Genomic DNA, 16,394 nt, shown 5'->3' on the forward strand with positions numbered 1-16,394 from the left:
AAAACAAAGACCTTTCTTGCCTCCAGAGAAGGGGACCCCAAAGCTGGATAGAAGCCCCCCACAAATAATGACGGTGAGGTAAGAGGAAATGACAAACACAGAAATGAACCAGGTTTAGCACAGAGAGGCCCGCTTACTGATAGCAGAATAAAGAAAGGTAACTTATATGGTCAACAAAAACCCTATCAAAATCCACACTGGAAATTCAAGAACCCCCGAACCGTCTAACGGTCCGGGGGGAGAACACCAGCCCCCTAGAGCTTCCAGCAAAGGTCAGGATATAGATTTGGAACAAGCTGGACAAAAATACAAAACCAAAACAAATAGCAAAAAGCAAAAGGCAGACTTAGCTGATATAACTGGAACCAGGATCAGTAGACAAGAGCACAGCAGACTAGCTCTGATAACTACGTTGCCAGGCATTGAACTGAAGGTCCAGGGAGCTTATATAGCAACACCCCTAACTAACGACCCAGGTGCGGATAAAAGGAATGACAGAAAAACCAGAGTCAAAAAACTAGTAACCACTAGAGGGAGCAAAAAGCAAATTCACAACAGTACCCCCCCCTTAGTGAGGGGTCACCGAACCCTCACCACGACCACCAGGGCGATCAGGATGAGCGGCATGAAAGGCACGAACTAAATCGGCCGCATGAACATCAGAGGCGACCACCCAGGAATTATCCTCCTGACCATAGCCCTTCCACTTGACCAGGTACTGAAGCCTCCGCCTGGAGAGGCGAGAATCCAAGATCTTCTCCACCACGTACTCCAACTCGCCCTCAACCAACACCGGAGCAGGAGGCTCAGCAGAAGGAACTACAGGCACAATGTACCGCCGCAACAAGGACCTATGAAATACATTGTGAATAGCAAACGACACAGGAAGATCCAGACGAAAAGATACAGGATTAAGGATTTCCAATATCTTGTAAGGCCCAATAAAACGAGGTTTAAATTTGGGAGAGGAGACCTTCATAGGAACAAAGCGGGAAGAAAGCCATACCAAATCCCCAACGCGTAGTCGGGGACCCACACCGCGGCGGCGGTTGGCAAAGCGCTGAGCCTTCTCCTGTGACAACTTCAAGTTGTCCACCACATGATTCCAGATCTGCTGCAACCTATCCACCACAGAATCCACCCCAGGACAGTCAGAAGGCTCCACATGACCCGAAGAAAAGCGAGGATGGAAACCAGAGTTGCAGAAAAAAGGCGAAACCAAGGTGGCGGAACTAGCCCGATTATTAAGGGCAAACTCAGCCAACGGCAAGAATGTCACCCAATCGTCCTGATCAGCAGAGACAAAACACCTCAAATAAGCCTCCAAAGTCTGATTGGTTCGCTCCGTCTGTCCATTAGTCTGAGGATGGAAAGCAGACGAAAACGACAAATCAATGCCCATCCTACTACAAAAGGATCGCCAGAACCTGGAAACGAACTGGGATCCTCTGTCTGACACAATATTCTCAGGGATGCCGTGCAACCGAACCACGTTCTGGAAAAACACAGGAACCAGATCGGAAGAGGAAGGCAGCTTAGGCAAAGGAACCAAATGGACCATCTTAGAGAAGCGATCACATATCACCCAGATAACGGACATGCCCTGAGATAGCGGAAGATCAGAAATGAAATCCATGGAGATATGTGTCCAAGGTCTCTTCGGGACAGGCAAGGGCAAGAGCAAACCGCTGGCACGAGAACAGCAAGGCTTAGCTCGAGCACAAGTCCCACAGGACTGCACAAATGACCGCACATCCCTTGACAAGGAAGGCCACCAAAAGGACCTGGCCACCAGATCTCTGGTGCCAAAAATTCCCGGGTGACCTGCCAACACCGAGGAATGAACCTCGGAAATGACTCTGCTGGTCCACTTATCCGGGACAAACAGTCTGTCAGGTGGACAAGACTCAGGCCTATCAGCCTGAAATCTCTGCAACACACGTCGCAGATCCGGAGAAATAGCTGACAAGATAACTCCATCTTTAAGAATACCAACAGGATCCGCGACTCCAGGAGCATCAGGCACAAAGCTCCTAGAAAGAGCATCGGCCTTCACATTCTTTGAACCTGGTAAATACGAGACAACAAAATCAAAGCGGGAGAAAAACAATGACCAGCGGGCCTGTCTCGGATTAAGGCGTTTAGCAGACTCGAGATACATCAGATTTTTGTGATCAGTCAAGACCACCACACGATGCTTAGCACCCTCGAGCCAATGACGCCACTCCTCAAATGCCCATTTCATGGCCAACAACTCCCGATTGCCCACATCATAATTTCGCTCGGCAGGCGAAAACTTCCTAGAGAAAAAGGCACAAGGTTTCATAACCGAGCAACCAGGGCCTCTCTGCGACAAAACGGCCCCTGCCCCAATCTCCGAAGCATCCACCTCAACCTGAAAGGGAAGTGAGACGTCAGGCTGGCACAAAACAGGCGCCGAAGTAAACCGGCGTTTCAACTCCTGGAAAGCCTCCACGGCAGCAGGAGCCCAGTTAGCTACATCGGAGCCCTTCTTGGTCATATCCGTCAAAGGTTTCACAATGCTAGAAAAATTAGCGATAAAACGACGGTAGAAGTTAGCGAAGCCCAAGAACTTCTGAAGACTCTTAACTGACGAGGGCTGAGTCCAATCAAGAATAGCTCGGACCTTGACTGGGTCCATCTCCACAGCAGAAGGGGAAAAAATGAACCCCAAAAAGGGAACCTTCTGTACACCAAAGAGACACTTTGAGCCCTTGACAAACAAAGAATTTTCACGCAAAATTTTAAAGACCAACCTGACCTGCTCCACATGCGAATCCCAATTATCAGAAAAAACCAAAATATCATCCAGATAAACAATCAAAAATTTATCCAGATACTTCCGGAAAATGTCATGCATAAAGGACTGAAAAACTGAAGGCGCATTGGAGAGCCCAAAAGGCATCACCAAGTACTCAAAATGACCTTCGGGCGTATTGAATGCGGTTTTCCATTCATCACCTTGCTTAATGCGCACAAGGTTGTACGCACCACGAAGGTCTATCTTGGTGAACCACTTGGCACCCTTAATCCGGGCAAACAAGTCAGACAACAGCGGTAAAGGATACTGAAATTTGACAGTGATCTTATTTAAAAGCCGATAATCAATACAAGGTCTCAAAGATCCGTCCTTTTTTGCCACAAAAAAAAATCCCGCACCAAGAGGGGAAGAAGACGGACGAATATGTCCTTTCTCCAGAGACTCCTTGATATATGAACGCATAGCGGTATGTTCAGGTACCGACAGATTAAACAGTCTTCCCTTAGGAAATTTACTGCCTGGGATCAAATCTATAGCACAGTCACAGTCCCTATGAGGAGGCAGTGCACTGGACTCAGACTCACTGAAGACATCCTGATAATCAGACAAATACTCCGGAACTTCCGAAGGCGTAGAAGAAGCAATAGACACAGGCAGGGAATCCCCATGAATACCACGACAGCCCCAACTTGAGACTGACATAGCCTTCCAGTCCAGGACTGGATTATGGGTCTGTAACCATGGCAGCCCTAAAACAACCAAATCATGCATTTTATGTAAAACCAGGAAACGTATCACCTCGCGGTGTTCAGGAGTCATGCACATGGTAACCTGTGTCCAATACTGCGGTTTATTTGCTGCCAATGGTGTAGCATCAATACCCCTAAGAGGAATAGGATTTTCTAATGGTTCAAGAGTAAAACCACAGCGCTTAGCAAATGAGAGATCCATGAGACTCAGGGCAGCACCTGAATCTACAAACGCCATGACAGGATAAGATGACAGTGAGCAAATCAAAGTTACAGACAGAATAAATTTAGGTTGCAAATTACCAACGGTGACAGGACTAACAACCTTAGCTATACGTTTAGAGCATGCTGAGATAACATGTGTAGAATCACCACAGTAGTAGCACAAGCCATTCCGGCGTCTATGAATTTTCCGCTCATTTCTAGTCAGGATTCTATCACATTGCATTAAATCAGGTGTCTGTTCAGACAACACCATGAGGGAATTTGCGGTTTTTCTATCACATTGCACTGAATTAGGTGTCTGTTCAGACAACACCATGAGGGAATTTGCGGTTTTGCGCTCCCGCAACCGCCGGTCAATTTGAATAGCCAGTGCCATAGTATCATTCAGACCTGTGGGAATGGGAAAACCCACCATAACATTCTTAATGGCTTCAGAAAGGCCATTTCTAAAATTAGCGGCCAGTGCACACTCGTTCCAATGTGTCAGCACGGACCATTTCCGAAATTTTTGGCAATACACTTCAGCCTCGTCCTGCCCCTGAGACATAGCCAGCAAGGCCTTTTCTGCCTGAATCTCAAGATTGGGTTCCTCATAAAGTAAACCGAGCGCCAGAAAAAACGCATCAAGATCAGCCAATGCCGGATCTCCTGGCGCCAGCGAAAAAGCCCAATCCTGAGGGTCGCCCCGTAAGAACGAAATAACAATTTTTACTTGCTGAGCAGAATCTCCAGATGAACAGGGTCTCAGGGACAAAAACAATTTACAATTATTCACGAAATTCCTAAACTTAAACCTGTCTCCGGAAAACAGTTCAGGAATCGGTATTTTAGGTTCTGACCTAGGATTTCTGATAACATAGTCTTGTATGCCCTGCACACGAGTAGCCAGCTGGTCCACACTTGTAATCAAGGTCTGGACATTCATGTCTGCAGCAAGCATAGCCACTCTGAGGTAAAGGGGAAGAAGAAAAAAAAACTCAGAATCTTCTTTCTTATAATCCCTCTTCTGCAATGCATTAAACATTTAATACTGGCCTGGCAAACTGTTATGACCCCAATGGCGAGGGTCTCAGAGGAACGTGGAAGTCTGCAGAATACAAAAATCCAGCTCATAGGGCAGTGGTAACTGGGTTGACCATATATCTACTCCTAACGCCAACACTAGAAGTAGCCGGGGATCATTCCTACGTTGATTCTAGATGACACGCGCCAGCCGGAGAATCTAGCTACCCCTAGCAGAGGAAAACAAAGACCTTTCTTGCCTCCAGAGAAGGGGACCCCAAAGCTGGATAGAAGCCCCCCACAAATAATGACGGTGAGGTAAGAGGAAATGACAAACACAGAAATGAACCAGGTTTAGCACAGAGAGGCCCGCTTACTGATAGCAGAATAAAGAAAGGTAACTTATATGGTCAACAAAAACCCTATCAAAATCCACACTGGAAATTCAAGAACCCCCGAACCGTCTAACGGTCCGGGGGGAGAACACCAGCCCCCTAGAGCTTCCAGCAAAGGTCAGGATATAGATTTGGAACAAGCTGGACAAAAATACAAAACCAAAACAAATAGCAAAAAGCAAAAGGCAGACTTAGCTGATATAACTGGAACCAGGATCAGTAGACAAGAGCACAGCAGACTAGCTCTGATAACTACGTTGCCAGGCATTGAACTGAAGGTCCAGGGAGCTTATATAGCAACACCCCTAACTAACGACCCAGGTGCGGATAAAAGGAATGACAGAAAAACCAGAGTCAAAAAACTAGTAACCACTAGAGGGAGCAAAAAGCAAATTCACAACAGCGGAGCCTGCGGCTGCATGTATTCCTATGCGGCCGCACGCTCCGATCTGAGTCCCGGCAGCAGCGCCGGGTATTGCCGTGTGAGACTCATCCGAGTTTCGCGCAAGTGAGTATGAGCCCTAACATGCATTGTCCTCGATATGCAAGGTCACTATGTAGCAAAATGGATTAGTAACAATTGTTTGCAAAATTTTGTTTTTGGCCTTGAAAAGCTTTAATTGAATGGGCATTTTTTCTCAATAAAACGACATTGGGGAGGCAAGAGTGAGGAGAAAGGAAGGATATAGTTGTAAAATCTTGCAAATGGTTTTGTCATTTTGCATTATAATAAAGATATTATAAAATGCATTTCAGTGTTGGGTTATGCTTACTGAAGCCTTACACAAATACCCCACTATACTCCTGTGTGACTTTATTGTGGGCTGCATACAAAATGTTGCATCATTTTATACTTTTAGTTAGCATTGTATTTCATGGACATTAGCCGCTTCACAGCCTAATGAGACCAGCCCTCAGATGCCCCAGAAAAGGTGCATCCATTACATGCGCCAGTTTGGTGCTTAACCTCAGCTCGGTTCACAGTGGCACTGCCCATGTGAGATCCTGCCACTGTGAACTGAGATAACCTTGCTGATGTCACCTGCTGCGCTCTAGTCTATAGAGCTGCGTTCTCTGCACAGAGCTCCATAGATTGGATGAAGACAACTGTGATCATAGTGGGACCTCTATATTATGGATTACAACAGACCCTGTGGATTATTTTTTTTATTTTTTTTAATAAATCATGGAACAAGGAAAATTGTTGGGAGTTTTTTCAAATAAATATTTTTTTCTGAGGTTTTTTTTCAAATAAATATTCTTTTTCCATCTGTCTTCTTCTATTTCTACTTACTGGGCTAGTAATTGGGGTGTTTGATAGATGCCTCTCCATTACTAACCCATTGACTTGATGTCAACAGACATTATACAGCTGACATCAACCCCACAATCCCATTTCCCTGATTGCCACCGCACCAAGGCAATTGGGAAGAGTCAAGGCTAAGTGCCAGAATTGGTGCATCTAGAGGATGTGCCATTTCTAGGGTGGCTGAGGGCTGGTCTTATTAGGTTGGGAAGGGGTTAATATCAATGGCCCTTCCCAGCCTTTTAATGTTAGCCCCCAGCTGTCTGTTTTGCCGTAGCTGGTTATTTAAAATGGGGAAGTAATTTTTTTAGGGTCCCCCATTTTTATTAACCAGCAAAGGCAAAGCAGACAGCTAGGGGCTGATATTAATCAGTTGGCAAGGTCCATGGATACTGGCACCTTCCCAGAATAAGACCAACTCACAGCTGTCTGCTTTCCATTGGCTGGTTATTAAAAATAGGGGGAACATACATAGTTTTTTTCATTTATTTATTTTGTAGTATTTTCCATTTATTAGTAACAAATAAATGAAAAAACTGTGTGGGGTCCCCCTCTTTTTAATAACCAGCTAAGGAAAAGCAGACAGCTGTGGGCTGAAGTTAAAAGCCTGGAAATGCACATGGTTATTGGGCCATTTCCATACTACAAATATCAGTCTGTAATATAGAGTAATATAGCCTCAGCTCTTCTCGATTGCCCTGGAGCTTTGGCAATTGGGGTAATTGCTTTTGGGGTTAGTAATGGAGACTTGTCAGTCAGAAACACCCATTACTTACCCAGTAGTAAAAATAAATAAACACAAACACAGAAAAAAAATTAAAGACTCCCCACACTAGCCCTCGTTCACCGATTTATTAACAAAATGATCCAACAAAGTAATCCATGTCCATCTTCTTCTTTTTCTCCAGTGACTGTGGATAACAGTAAAGTTACCACTATGCACAGTCGCCAGCTGATAAATACTCTATTAAATATTAAAACACCCTGTGTCTTTATTTCATTAAAGTACTTTGTAATAATGTGTGTGTTTTATTAACCATTTCGTACCATTGGATTAATAATGGATAGGTGTCATAATTGACGCCTCTCTATTATTAACCTGGCTTAATGTCACTTTACAATAGCAAGGTGACATTAACCCTTCATTACCCCATATCCCACCACTACACGGAAGTAGGAAGAGAGAGGCTAAGTGCCAGAATAGGCGCATCTTCCAGATGTGCCTTTTCTGGGGTGGCTGGGGGCCAATATCCATGGTACCTCCCTAGGCTATTAATATCTGCCCTCAGTCACTGGCTTTACCACTCTGGCGGAGAAAATTGCGCGGGAGCCCATGCCAATTTTTTTCCGCGATTTAACCCTTTAATTTAATAGCTAGAGGGCCCAAATTTTGCACATACACACTACTAACATTAGTAGTGTGGAATATGCAAAAAAAAGGGATATGAGATGGTTTACTGTATGTAAACCATGTCTCATATCATGTAGGGTTTGGGAAGGAGAGAGCAAAAGCTGGCAATTGAATTACCGGCTTTTGTGATATCTAGCGCTGTCTGAAATATAAATATATATATGTATATATAAATATATATGTGTCTCAATGACATACATATATATATATAGATACTGTATATATGTTTTAACGAACATTTGAGCACATAAATCCATTAGATGTCTGTTTTGCAAGCCTGCGAGAAAATATCGCAGTACGGATGCCATACGGATTACATACGGAGGATGCCATGCGCAAAATACGCTGACACACCCTGCCTATGGATGACATACGGATCACTATTTTGGGAACATTTCTGCGTATTATGGCCGTAAAAAACGGACTGTATTTTCATACGCTGAGTGTGATGCCGGCCTTAAGGTGCTCTGGTTCAGCACTTTGATCATAATGGTAGGTGAACAGACAATAAAGGTTGGATTGTGAGAACTAGGATGTTCCCTTGTTCTTAAAAAAATCCAATAACTTTGTACTGTTCTATGGTATGTTGATATGATATTTTCACTATTAAGCTATTATCAGAAAATGACCTTTGCCTTATATGTATATGAGATTACGGCACACCAATGGGTTGGCATGACGGATTGGGGTCTGCTGAAGATTTTCGTGTGTGGTCATGGCGGTACTACTGTGAAAGCAAGGCTGTAGCTGGGGTTCATTGGAGATAGTGATTTTTGCTATACATAGCAATTCTGTGGTATTTCAAACTCTGAAAAAACTTCTTCATATTTTCCAATATGTCAGTTCAAGAAAATGGTTTCTATGGACTAACTGACTTGCATGCTGCCCTGGTCTCGGTCCTTCCTGCAACAACGGGCAACAGTGATTGGTGGCAGAAGACTAATGTCTCTTTGGACCAAACAGAAACCGTCCAGGAATTATGCAGGATTGAACGAAGAGTGGAAGAGGATCGGTAAGATGAGTACCAGCTTCTGCACTCCTGGGCCGACTGCTGTATCATGATTGGGAAAGCCATACTCCAGATATAGAGTATGGATCTATGCACTTAGTAAACACATAGCTACTAATCGTCCCAGATTCAGCTTCTAAGGCTGCCGTCACACTAGCAGTATTTGGTCAGTATTTTCCATCAGTATTTGGAAGCCAAAGCCAGGAGTGGAACAATTAGAGGAAAATTATAACAGAAACATATGCACCACTTCTGTATTTATCACCCACTCCTGGTTTTGGCTTACAAATACTGATGTAAAATACTGACCAAACACTGATAGTGTGACGGCAGCTGTTATGGACTGGTAATTTAGGAGCGACATGCGACTAGCTCTGGGCAGGTGGTAACTATACAGACCGCAGTTCCTGATCTTAACACAACACTAGCAGTAGCCGTGGAATGTTTCTGTCACTCCCTGGACATCTCGTCACAGCCGGAGAACTAGCTACCCCTAAAGGTAGAAACAGGAAAGCTATCTTGCCTCAGAGAAAATCCCCAAAGGATAGGACAGCCCCCCACAAATATTGGCTGTGAGAGGAGAAGGAAATGACATACGTAGTATGAAACAAGATTTAGCAAAGGAGGCCAATTCTAGCTAGATAGACAGTAAGGAAAGAAACACTGTGCGGTCAGTAATAAAAACTAGAAAAAGTCCACCGCAGAGATATGCAAAAATCTCCGCACCTGACTAAAGGTGTGGAGGGCAAAAACTGCAGCCCAGAGCTTCCAGCTTAGCTGAATAGATCCATACTGATAAGCTGGACAAATGAGCAAAACATAGAATGTGCTGAACAATAAAGTCCACAACAAGTGGACAGCAAAAGGACAAAAAGACTTATCTTTGCTGAACTGGACAGAGTGTCAGAGAAATCCAAAAGAGCAGCGGCTCCAAGCAGGAACAATTGACAACTGGAATTGATTGAGGAATAAGGCCAGACTAAAATAGCCGAGCCAGAAAGACGATCAGTGGGAGCAGCTGCTGATGCTAAATCCAAGAAGCAGCTATACCACTCAAAACCACAGGAGGGAGCCCAAGAGCAGAATTCACAAAAGTGCTACTTACAACCACGGAGGGAGCCCAAGAGCGGAATTCACAACAGGCAGCCTAATACTCATCCGATGTTTTCATCGTTCTGTAGTTCCTCCTTCATAAGGGGCGGAGGGCGCATCTCTCTGTTCAGTGCATAAATTAAATTATATATGCACCCTTTTTCTTCTTCTGTGATCAGACTCCCCAGGCTGACAAACTTACATCTCCATGTTCTTAGGCAGCAGTTTAGGTAGGAGCCACAGCCCACAATGATGAACATAGGATAATTTAGTAATCTTGACATCTATTACAGGCAGTGAACCCAGAAGCAGATTATACATGTACATTGTATACAGCAGAGTATTTCTTTGTACTTGTATACTGAGGTAAAAAAAAGTCAGATTTTTTTGTTCCTATAAAACTACTAAAAATAATAAAAGGCGATTACAAAAATGTGATTTTCTCTTTTGTTGTGAGTCTCCCTGGGGGTAGAAATCACAACCTTCAACATTACAGGTAGGAGCTAAAGGTACTGATGTCATCAGGAGAATTTTGTGTACTTGATCTGTATTGCAGGCTCTGACTCCACAGGCAGATTGTATTGATATATTGCATACAGCAGTGTATTTCTAATTGCCTGGAATCTAGAGGGACAATAAAAAAGATTTTTTTCTTCCTATAAAATTACTAAAATATAATGAAAAATGCTTACAATAATGTCAGTTTTAATTTGCTTTATTAGCAAATAATAAACATCACAAATCAGCAAACAACAGACATATGTTGTGCCTCTTTAATTGTAAGGACACAAAAAATACAGAGATCAGATTATTGAAGGGATTGGTAAATGGCGTAAAAAAATTGTGTGATTGATATTTTTACTCTATTAAACCCATAAAAATTTTTATAAAAATGTAACACTGTAACGTGCACACTGTGTACATGTTCATTTTTTCTGCACATTTTATGCTGGTGTCCTAACCACAAAACGCAATAACAATCTTCTCTGATTATTGCATATTTGCTGCATTTCTTTTATGTGTGTTCCTCTATATTCGATACGTTTTTGGTGCAGATGTGAGTCTGGGTTTTTAATGCTACAGAAGAGCTTTGATTCTGTGCTTAAAAATGCAATAGTATTTTTTTTTTCCTTGAGCTTTTTTCAGGCTCCACATAGAAGCCTATGGAGAAAAAAGCACCAAAACCGCAGAGTACAGCCGCGTCTATAGGTGCACCGAGGGTGGAGACTTCATGGAATCATATCCACTTTGCTTAGACATTTAGACCGTGTTCACATGTAGGCTAAATGCGGTTTATTTTCTGCTGCTTTTTTGTACAGAAATTCTGCTGTTTAACTGTCCAAGAAAAGTGGATGTGATTTCATGAGAACCGCACCCACCGTGTGTCTAGAGACGCTGCTGAACTGTGCAGTTTTGGTGCTTTTTTCTCTCTCTTGCCTTCTCTATAGAGCCTAAAAAAAGACACATGTAACACTGCAGATACTTTTATTAAGTGCAGAATCAAACCTTTTCTGTAGTATAAAAAACACATTAAAAATGTGGCTTCATATCTGCACCAAGAATGCATTAAATAAGGGGGAAAGGACTGAAAAATGCAGCAATAATCAGAGAAGATTGATATTGCGTAGTTTGGTGACAACACCCACGGAAAGCAAAAATTATTTATGCAACGTGTGAACACAGCCCTACAGACACCAAAAAGCCTGATGTTACATAGTGAAGATTCATAAGGATGATAAAGTTCTGGCGGCTCCGACTGTGAATAAAGGAACAAATATAATCCACAGGTTCCAGCTAGAGATGAGCAGGACGCACAGATGATGTCCCGACTGTCCTGGGTGATCAAAAGCCGCAACGGGGACGTTGGAAGGTAAGAGATTCATGGCCTCCCATTCAGTCACCAGGTAGCACTGATCTGGACGCTGGACCGGAGTCCTGTGATTCAGTTTGCTCATCTCTAGTCCCAACTGTCCCAGATACAGTGGACAGTCCTGGATTTGGGTCTACATCCTGCAGTCTCAGTCTCATTTGAATTTCCCTCACTACCACTGCTCCTCTGACAACTCCTCATGCCAGGGTAGAAAGAAATGGTAAATGGGTGTGGATTGGGGTGTGACCAGGAGCGAGGTCAAAATTTGCATATGTCCCTCTTTCTGTTCACTAAAGTTGGAAGGTATGGTAAACACACTGCAGCACCTACCGTATTTTCTTCATGAAGGCAGCAAAATAGGTTATTTAGCCCTATTACAAAAAAATATGAAAGTTACATTTCTAGTTTAAAAATGAAAAAAAGTTTAGTTAAACTGTCTCCGGGTTTTTCCCACCACCTAATTTGAGGGCAACATAATGCAGAGACAGAGACCTTGATTTCACAGAAGTCTCACTTACTAGACTGTTTGCCATACTTTTGATAAAATTAGTGCATCAGCAGGAGATTATTACTAGAGGACTAGTAAACTTGCCGCCAGATAGTCATCCATATTCTTAAGCTCAGTATAACCCCGCCCCCACCTAATTTTGTTTAACTGGACAACCCCTTCCACCGCAGAAATTCTCCTGGATTCACAGCTGAGTAGTCACATCATGCCACTGCTCAGCCATGAAATCCAGATATAGCAGAGTTGGAGTGCATCATGGGACAGATGAGGAATATGGTGTTTTTTAACTTTTGAAAAAAAATAGCTAAAATATGATGTGGAGTTTTATTTCAAATAAAGGACTTTATTCTGGCAATATAACTATGGGGATAGTAATGGGAGCATCTTATAGACGCCTCTCCATTAGTAACATGTGGGTTTGATGTCAGAAGACATTACAAACCTGACATCAACCCCATTGCTATTGCTATTCATGTTTCATATATTTCTTATTGACATGCTTTAGCACTACAGAGTGCAACTTTTTTTGTTTATTGTATATGGAGATGACTGCTCCTAGTTTGCACCTGTTCACACTAGCTTGGAAGTGCCAGTCAGTCTTTTGTCATTTGTATATTAGCTCTTAGCCGAGCACTCCGCCCTCCAGCATGTGGTGGATTTTAATTGCAACAGGGTCCTACCTACCCATAAACTCAGGCTTTGAAGAGAGTTATTCACATCTATCCAGAAATTTAGACTTCAGTCTTAGAGAGGTATTCACACTAGACACTTAGGACCCAGCAGATCTGAGTCTGCCCTGTCGTTGGCTGCTGGGCATGCATGAATTGGCCAAATTATGTGCTAAGTGTAGTGTCTCAGTTTTTTCCTAGTATCCAGAACCAGTATTGCTATTCATTTTTCATATATTTCTTATTGACATGCTTTACCACTACACAGTGTAACTTTTTTGCTTATTTTATATAGAGATGGTTGCTCCTAGTATGCACCTGTTTACACTAGCTTGGAAGTGCCAGTTAATCTTTTGTCATTTGGACATTACAAACCTGACATCAACCCCACAAAAATATCCCACTTGCCACCACACCAGGGCAAGTGGGAAGAGCTGGTAAAAGGATAAGCCTTTTCTGGGGTGGCTGCAGGCTGCTATTTTTAGGCCGTGGACAGCCAATATCCATGGCTACTTCCCAGTCTGAGAATACCAGCACCCAGCTTTTTGTTTTAGCTTGGCTGGTTGTCAAAATGATGGGGACCTCATGCTGTTTATTTAAATTATTTACAGACCGCAGCTGTTGATTTTGTCTACGCTGGTTAGCAAAAACAAAGGGGACCCCACGCCATTTTTTAAAATTATTTATTTACTTCTAGCACAGGCACCAGCTGATGAACTTCCTCATCATTGTATGCCTGCTCTCGCTGGACATGGTGCAGAAGTGGATATATTCCAAGAGTGGCGATGGGACTGTGGAAGTTTGGAGGGTTGGAGGCGGAGCTGGAGGTGGAGCCTGGGCGGAGTGTCAAGGGGGCCTGAAAATGTTACCATTATGGAGCCCCAAAATTTCTGGTGGCAGCCCTGATACTTGGTACTAACTATGCAAGGAGCTCAAACTTTTGCATTGGTCCATTTTCCATTTTCTTTAACATTAGTTCTTTTAGATATTTCATCTTCAACTTGCTTAACTTAGACCAAAGAGCCACTATAAATAAACGTGGCTCACACTGGAAGACATTAATGGTCCATTGATTTGCCTTCAATTTCTTTGAACAAAAACAAGTTATTGAACCTGCATCATCGCATGGGTGCACCCATGATTTAGAAAAGGTTTAAAAATGCACAAGTACCAATTTTAAGATGATGCATTTTTAATTTCCTATGCACAGTGATAGGACGTATCTGAAAAGGAGACAGTGTGCACACGAACCAATAGAAAGAATAATGTACATGCTCTAAGTATCAAAATGCGACACCTCTATAAAGACCTGTTTGTACAGACACAGCAGCTATGTAGGTTTGCTGAGCCACCGCCGTATCCAGGTAATGCACTCAGATAATTAGATTTAATTGGACCCCAGACAACCATTCTTCCATTCCTTAGCTTTTTCTATCTACACATACACTATGATTTATTTATACAAAATGGATTCCTACAGTTTACTGAATGGCAATCCATTTGATTGCTATTTACACGGCTAACGTTTGCCATAATATTGGGATTGATTTCTTTTAATAAAATGTCATAGACTTCAAATTACGTGACGATCAGTTTATTGTAGTGAAGAGCCTAAGTTCTTTCAATGAATTGTTACTCTTCGATCATTGGTAAGACAGAAGATATCAGCAGCTACTAGTAGTATCACGGAGAGAAACACATAGTGATCAAAGGCACTCATTGATTGGCCAAGGATACAACACATCATATATTACCGCAAACCTTATAGACCTCCATGATTTAATCCATGCATAGTTATAGTGCAAAGATCAGGAATTCTAGCAGCCAAGACAACCTTTATAACCAATATGCATAAAACAAAAGCTCCCTCGCCTCCCCCTCACTCTCATAACCCATCTGTTGACTAATTCCTGTTCTTTAGTCAAAAAAGTCATGAATTTGTGGATTTTTTCAATCAAATGGAGATTAGATGTAAAACAGAGTAGCAGAGCAAGTCATAGAATAATCTGATGATCTTTTGCGAAATATACATATAGAAATCCATCTATGAATGTGTGTCTCTGCAGCCCTTGACCCACCATAACCCAATGACTTGCAGCCCCATAATCACTCACCAATGAGATGATCGGTATGAACACTCTGGGGCTGTCAGAGACCCTCTTGAAAAGACTCAGGATACACGCTCAGCCTTTATAATCCAGACCTCTGCAGAGAACTGTGGAGGTCATGTTAGCAGCAGCGACAGCAGCACTGATTAAGATGGGGCGTAAGGACAGCAGCCACACGCAGAGCCCCAAGACGCTGCCACAGTTGTTCTTCCCAGTAATCCAACACACATACACCTTTACTTCTGGTCTTTATTATGTGACTTGTACACACAGACTCCCCTCCCCTGCCTGGATCTTAGCACTGAGCAATTCTAGAGAGATAATCGCACTGCCATCAAGTGGACACTGAAAGAACACATTAGCATACATGCCTGCAAGATATAGGAGCACAAGGGATGAAATGAAGTGAAACTGAGGAAGAAAACTGCTGTATCTATCAATGTCATATGATATAGATTGCTTAACAAATTGCCAATTCGGAGTAAATAACTGAATGCATGAGTATTTTAATTTTGTGTTTGATAACTGGCTCACATATCTTAAGCTGAGGTCACACGATGGTATAAAAAATCGGTCCGATGTAGATCCAGAAAAGTAGGACGAGTGTCAAGCGAGTACAATGCAATTTTTCTTAGCTAGCATCCGTATGACATCAATATGTAATCTGTATGCAGTAAGTTTTTTAACATTATCTTTTATATAGTGTAATTCTCTATATAATTTAAAGCTATCTTACAGACTAATAAATCAAGTAGCTAGATAGATAGATAGATAGATAGATAGATAGATAGATAGATAGATAGATACAATAGATAGACTAGATAGATAGATACAGTGGGGAAAAAAGTATTTAGACAGCCACAAATTGTGCAAGTTCTCCCACTTAAAAAGATGTGAGAGGCCTCTAATTGACATCATAGGTAGACCACAACTATGAGAGTCAAAATTGAGAAAACAAATCCAGAAAATCGCCTTGTCTGATTTGGCAAGTATTTGGTCGCCTATAAACATGCAAGATTTCTGGCTCTCACAGACCTGTAACTTCTTCTTTAAGAGGCTCCTCTGTCCTCTACTCATTACCTGTAGTAATGGCACCTGTTTGAACTTGTTATCAGTATAAAAGACACCTGTCCACAACCTCAAACAGTCACACTCCAAACTCCACTATGGTGAAGACCAAAGAGCTGTCAAAGGACACCAGAAACAAAATTGTAGCCCTGCACCAGGCTGGGAAGATTGAATCTGCAATAGGCAAGCAGCATGGTGTGA

The 16,394-nt window shown here is 42.6% G+C and overlaps 1 protein-coding gene across 1 annotated transcript in view; it reads right to left on the reverse strand.

Annotated features, from left to right (window-relative positions):
- Window positions 1–15,411, reverse strand: part of LOC143807655 (cAMP-dependent protein kinase inhibitor beta-like) — a 261,280-nt gene extending 245,869 nt beyond the window's left edge. The window contains exon 1 of the mRNA XM_077289459.1: window positions 15,132–15,411. The gene's annotated coding sequence lies outside the window, so the exon portion shown is untranslated. The remainder of the gene's footprint in view (window positions 1–15,131) is intronic.
- Between the last annotated feature and the right edge of the window lie 983 nt (window positions 15,412–16,394).

This window comes from Ranitomeya variabilis, chromosome 2 (assembly GCF_051348905.1).
Source record: "Ranitomeya variabilis isolate aRanVar5 chromosome 2, aRanVar5.hap1, whole genome shotgun sequence".
Taxonomy (NCBI): Eukaryota; Metazoa; Chordata; class Amphibia; order Anura; family Dendrobatidae; genus Ranitomeya; species Ranitomeya variabilis.